Source organism: Tursiops truncatus, chromosome 2 (genome assembly GCF_011762595.2).
Source record: "Tursiops truncatus isolate mTurTru1 chromosome 2, mTurTru1.mat.Y, whole genome shotgun sequence".
Taxonomy (NCBI): domain Eukaryota; kingdom Metazoa; phylum Chordata; class Mammalia; order Artiodactyla; family Delphinidae; genus Tursiops; species Tursiops truncatus.
In genome coordinates this window covers 140708692-140715320 of record NC_047035.1, presented here as the reverse complement: position 1 = coordinate 140715320, position 6629 = coordinate 140708692, and the positions used below count along the sequence as shown (strand labels likewise).

General features: G+C 41.7%; 1 protein-coding gene and 1 non-coding gene across 8 annotated transcripts in view; both read right to left on the bottom strand.

Moving 5' to 3' along the window:
- Positions 1-6629, bottom strand: part of WHAMM (WASP homolog associated with actin, golgi membranes and microtubules) — a 59917-nt gene that overhangs the window by 51648 nt on the left and 1640 nt on the right. For 2 of the 7 annotated variants that reach the window (XM_033852196.2, XM_019945708.3), the window contains exons 2-3: positions 4661-4815; positions 1893-1928 (exon numbers count right to left, since the gene is read on the bottom strand). The exons of 1 other annotated variant lie outside the window; for it this stretch is intronic. The gene's annotated coding sequence lies outside the window, so the exon portion shown is untranslated. Of the gene's footprint in view, positions 1-191; positions 387-1892; positions 1929-4660; positions 4816-6629 lie in introns of all 7 variants that reach the window. 4 more of the 7 variants (XM_033852197.2, XM_033852200.2, XM_033852198.2 and 1 more) reach the window with 4 other exon arrangements.
- Positions 3046-3172, bottom strand: LOC117311477 (small Cajal body-specific RNA 15). The gene has a single exon (XR_004525673.1).

Sequence of the window (6629 nt, the reverse complement as noted above, 5' to 3'; positions counted from 1 at the left end):
CATTTCATTAGTCAGCCAAGAACAGGCGTAAGAAGGCAGGAGGCCACCCACAAAGAGAACCAGGGTAGCCACGTGCCGTGCTCAGCAGCCTTCTCCTCTCCTGTTTTCCCAGTAGTCAGTGGCACTCCGGTGAGGTTTCTCCCACCGAACACTGTTTCTAAAAACCTCCTCCTCTACTTCATGGTACTTACCCTCTTTAATTTTGAAATGACCTTTGTAACACCTAATTCCATGAAGGCAGGACAGTATCTGTCTTGTTCATCACTCAATCCCCAAGGGCTAACACGTGCACACCAAATACTTGTTTCATCCAGCCACTGCTCTTCGGCCTCTCACTGCTCTCCATGTGAGGGCTGGCAGGGCTTGTTCAAACTATAGCAGAAGACCTATGGCAGGAGAGGGACAAACCTGAGGGGGGGCAGTATGAAGGAAGAGAGGGGCAACTGTGGCTAGATGGCAAGACTGGTAAAAATGCAACATTACCTACTACTACATGCTTCCTGGTGTCACACAGCAGCCTACACATAAATAATAATAAATGTGTTGCTTTCACTATGCGCACGTTTGGGGTAGGGGGGCTAAGGTCTCGTAAAAAATAGACAACAGTTGCAACTGATTCTAGGAACTGTCCTATAATGTAAAAAGAACCAGATTTGAAATCAGAAGACCCGAGTTTGATTGCTATTTTGTAGCGACTCTGCGACCACTGAAAAGTCACATTGTCTCCCTGAGCTCTGTTTCTCTTTAAACAAAGAGAAAAATAATATTTGTCTTCTAGGATGGGAGATTTAATGACAAACATGAGAATGCATCACAGTGTATGACATATAGCAAATGCACAACAATCTTTTAAGAGAAAACATCAGTCCACCAAGTGCAAAGCTGGGCCCTGGTAGGAGAGGTGGTCTCTAGCCAGCACCTTTGGGCATCCTGCCTCACTGGTCTCATGCCATTTTGTGACCTCGATGCCCAGCTCCCTTGGCTGCATTTCTGGTTCTCCAGTTCAAGTTTCCAGTTGCCACTTAAAGGTCTGCACACATAGCATTTTCATGCTTACCAGTCAAGATGCAGAGTAAATGACTCCACCTGTAAAGCAATTCTCAGGGACAATTTAGTATTGTGCCCTGTAGATGCTTCTCTAAACATATATGCCCCTGATCTCATCACTTAAAGTTTTATGTTAACTGAAAAATCTTACACTTTAAAGATTTTCACTTTCATGTTTCCCAGTACACTCAAAGTCTGACACAAGGAGCACCTCGTCTCCTATCTCAAAACTCTGCCTATTGGTATAAACAGAAGTTCAGATTCTTGAATTCACAACTCAACTTGAAAATCTTAAAGCTCGTTACAAACACACACACACACCCCTCTGCCCTACCAACCTGGATCACTACCCTTATATAAGGAAGATACAACCAAAGCAAGCACAGAGATGGTTCAAGTTACAAACAATTAAAATATATGTGTGTATTATCAAAAATGTTATCAGCTACTAAAAAAGAAACTACTGAGTAGGAAGTAGGACATCACAGATAAAGTTTGAATTCAGGATTCTAATAGGCTTTATTTCACATGTAATATAACATGGATAAAAACTAGGCATCTATAAGGTTCTAATAAAATTTTATTTGATCAAGAAAAAAATGGTGTAGAAATAGCTTTGATTTTTTAAATCCACTTAATCTAAATAAGGCAGATGACCAACTTCAAGCATCACAATTATTCAGCATAAAGAACCTTTCTTTAAACATGTTTCTCATCTTCCACAAGAAAAAAAAAGTCTAGAAAAAAACCAAAACAAAACTTTTGTTTTTTGTAACATATTCTAGTTCCTTAAAATGCCAAGAACAATCTGCTGGAACTAAATTTCAATAAGGGGCAGGATTTACCTCAAGGCCATGTTCACCTGCAACCTGCTGATAAATCTGTTAAAAAACAAAACAGAAAAAGATTTTTTTAAAAAAATCAGACCATTGTAGCCACAATCCCTCATACTGGGCAAAAGATACCAAAATCTGTTCTTTTCTTAGCTTTACCTATATCACTTTATAACTCTTGAGCAAGTTATTAACATAATCTTTGGCTTCCCCACCTTAACAAAGGGGAAAGAGAATATGTAAAACCACCACAGAATCCTGGTGTAAAGTAACACGGGTTTAATAATTCAAAGTACTCAGAATTTAAGGCACCTTTATTAGATGAGATTGTAAAGCTGGTTAGAGACTTGGGATACAAAATGACACTGGTTTCTGGTAAAATTAAATTGCCTTTTATTTGGAAAAGTGTATGTTTAATAACTGACTTCCTGCTGATTCAAACAATATGCAATCACTTGTACACATGCAATAAAGTAATTTCTGAAGCATGTGCTTGGTCATCAATTTGCTCTTCTCATCCTCCAAAATGTGTTAAAATCTTACGTGGCTCACACAGTAGCAGCTGCCCCCAGCACAATTCACCATGATGTGGCATTCTGTAAATGAGACTAGGCTGGTCTCTATCCAAGGTTTAGCTACCAGAAGACTTCCTGGGTCTTCCCTGGTGGCACAGTGGTTAAGAATCCGCCTGCCAATGCAGGGGACATGGGTTCGAGCCCTGGTCTGGGAAGATCCCACGTGCGGCGGAGCAACTGAGCCCGTGCGCAACTACTGAGCCCGCGTGCCATCATTACTGAAGCTTGCACACCTAGAGCCCGTGCTCCTCAACAAGAGAACCCACCGCAATGAGAAGCCCATGCACCACAACAAAGAGTAGCCCTCACTCGCCGCAACTAGAGAAAGCCTACATGCAGCAATGAAGACTCAACACAGCCAGAAGTTAATTAATTAAAAAAAAAAAAAAAAGACTTCCTGGACCCTATGAAGACTGTACTACAGGAAAGGTCCTCTCCTCCACTTTCCTAACCAACTTCTCCAACTTCTAGTCACCTTCCTATCAATTAGAGTAAGATTCTCATGGGTTCACTATGTCTTTCTTCACCCTGACTCATCTATAAATTCACTACTCCTATTTTCTATAGTAAGACAATAGAAAGTGTATAACTGCTGTTGGTAGATAAGTAGGTCTTGAATTCAGTTTGCAAACAAGACCTGTTCTATCTACCTTTTCATTTAGGAGGCTAAAAGCAGAGTCAGCTTGACTTCAAGGACTCTAATTTCTTAGTCTCCAGAAGAACATGACAAGTCCAGCTTTTAAAACACTGTCCTCTAGCATGTCAAGATATTGAGGGAATGGTAATCTATTACTTTTATAACTTCAACCTTTAAGAGATTTGAACTCTTGCATATGCTTGCTTCATGGCAACCAACGCTTAATGAATCTAAATGCAAGGTAACAGTTTGTGGGCTTCCCTGGTGGCACAGTGGTTGAGAATCCGCCGGTCAATGAAAGGACACGGGTTTGAGCCCTGGTCCGGGAAAATCCCACATGCCATGGAGCAACTAAGCCCGTGCGCCACAACTACTGAGCCTGCGCTCTAGAGCCCGTGAGCCACAACTACTAAGACTGCGTGCCTAGAGCCCATGCTCCGCAACAAGAGAAGCCACCACAATGAGAAGCCCGCGCACCGCAACAAAAGGCAGCCCCCTGCTCGCCACAGCTGGAGAAAGCCCGCGCGCAGCGAAGACCCAACGCAGCCAAAAAAAAAAAAAAAAAGATAACAGTTTGTGATTTGCAAAGATTGCACCCAGTCAACATCTTTTCTGTCAGTTAGGAAGTCTCCCGAAGGAGTGTAACCATGAGTTGGGCACAGCTATGCCCCAAGTTAGTAAAATGTCCCAAATATTTTAGAAATGCTACTGAACAGGGGCTAGTTCATGTCTTTCTACTTCAGGGCTTGTTTTCTGCTATTCCCCAATCCCAGAAAAAAATTAAGCCCAACTAATTAATTGCTTTTTCTTCATTTTTCCCACACATTGATAGATTCAGGTTTTTCTGCTCTATTTCCACCTCACTCAAATCCTGGTAGAATTAAACTATCATTTATTTGAGTTATGCAAATTCAACTAAACAGTTTGCAGCTGATTAAAACAACATGCAGTCATTCAGACATAACCGGTAAAAATGTTTTTATACAATGAACTCGGATTCTAACCTTGCTGTCTCCCCTGTGCTCATTCCTAAGCCTAAATGTGGGTCTCTTCTTTGAAAGCAGCTTACGACATGTCCTTATATTCAAATAGACTGTACTGGAGACAAGAATATAATCCACTCACTGGGAAAGAATCCAACCAACATAGCTGAGATTTCCCAGCTATGCATTTAAACAAAGCAGGAACTTACTTTTTACAAATGGATTTACTGAGTACACACATCACTTCTTGGTAAAGCCATCCTATTATTCGGCCACACAGAAAGATTTCTACCCTCTGACTTCCCTTTATATCCCAAATACCCATCCAATTAAGGGGGAGGGGGCAGTTGAGAGAGAAGGAAAACAAGAGAAGCACGATCCAAAAATAAGGAAAGAGCTCTGGAAAAGACACTTGATAGTGTCTTTTGTACAATTTATAAACCAGCCACAGATTCCTGGGAATCTGGAATGAACACCACCCCCACCCCCAGCTCCTGGCCCACCCAAGTAATGCCTGTATAAAAGTTACTTCTTAGAAGCACTGCTTAATTCCTCCCTCTCCCAGGCTAAGTTCCACATACTCACCTCCTTCAGAATACTTAAGCGGCTATAGTGCCACCATGACCTGTGTCTACTCCGCTTGACAGTAAGCAAATCAAAGGCAGGAACTGTGCCTTCATAATCTCTGAATGATCAGAACATGGGAACAACAGTGTTCTGCTTTCAAAGAGCTTATATATCTGAAAAGAAAAGGAGACATCAAATTGTCTTCCAAATTAAAAGAAAAGCCTCTTTATTAGAAAGTAGCTTTCAAATCTGTGTGTACTGGTAGGAGCAGGGGGAGTACTTCTCAACCTTTCTTCTGTTCCAATACACCTGAGGGATCTAATACATAATCCCATTAGTTAGCAGTGAGCCATGGTGACTTCTAATATGGGCAGAGTGGGAGGGGCTTAGAAGAATCTAGGGGGTGGGGAAGATGTGTGTGGCCTAGAAAGCTCCTCCCCATGACTGCAAGAGCTCTTTGACACATTTAATATTATAGTTTTGACTACTCTTAATTAAGAGAGCCCAAAGGTCTACAATATGTTTACTTAAAATGCTCTGAAACATAAATTTGGTTCATATCCTCTGGAGGCTGGTGAGTGGAAGCTACCCCCTCGGCCCTGAGCTTGACAGATGTTCTGATATCACAGCACAACAGGACCCTGGCTCTCTGCTGGTCTTAGAATCTAAGACTTTGATGGAGGAAGTTATATGCCGTTGAGGTAATGAAAAATTTAGGGACTTACAAAGATCACAGGCGATTCCTTCTCAAATGTTGTGTCCTTTTTTTTTTTTAATACTTTTTTTTTTTTTGGCTATGCAGCACGGCCTGTGAGATCTTAGTTCCCCGACCAGGGATCAAACCCGTGCCCCCTGCAGTGGAAGCATGGAGCCCTAACCACTGGACAGCCAGGAAATTCCTTTAAGTGTCTTTAAAAAACCATTTTATGGGAAAGATGTCCTCACAAGTAATACAAAGTAACAATTACAGTAGCTCAATGCCAAACAACAGCTCCACTCCCTGAGACAACCTTGGCCAAATTTATGTAATACCCGCAGGGTGAAAAATCAGAAGGAGGCACTCCTCATTACTGAAATCTCATCCTTTCCTAAAAAGTTGATGGCTGGCTAGAATTTTCAGGTGGGAGCCTATGTTTCACTCCTTTAAAGCAGAAAAATATGTTCCCAGCCCTTCAGAGAACTTCAAGCCAATTTCCCCAAAATAACCACATGTAACTGTCAAAGATTTCTGCAAAAGAGAAGGTGTTTTAAACACCAATTACCTACTTATGTAATAACTATGAACTCAGTATAATTCCAGTAGAAATTATAGAAATATAAGACTGTCCCTGTTATTCCTTTTTTTTTTCCGGTACGCGGGCCTCTCACTGTTGTGGCCTCTCCCGTTGCGGAGCACAGGCTCCCGACGCACAGGCTCAGCGGCCATGGCTCACGGGCCTAGCCGCTCCGCGGCATGTGGGATCTTCCCGGACCGGGGCACGAACTCGTGTCCCCTGCATCGGCAGTTGGACTCTCAACCACTGCGCCACCAGGGAAGCCCCTTGTTATTCCATTTTTAAGGTGATACTTCTGCTTATGTCACAATCACTTGCTACAGCAATCATCTAAAATTTTTTTGAAACATTTGTATAGAGCAGTTATTCTTAAAAGTCTGGTCCCTGTGAGGGCCCCTGAGATCCTTTCACTCTAACAACAGAATGTGTGCTTATATATTCTTGTGTTTAAAGACACCTCTCAGTTTTTAATTTCTAATACCATAAATACTGATATATATATAACACACATAAATGAGAGCTCTTTGGAATCCTCAATAATTTGTAAGGGAGTCCCAAGAGCAAAAAGTTTGAAAATAATTTATATAGAGTAACAGTGGGTCCCTCACAATGAACATCTAGTTGAATGAGTTTCTCAGTGGAAAGACTTCCCCTGTGTGATGCTAACAGTTTTCAATATTTGCTAATGTTCAGGTTGTTTTCTAGACCTCTTA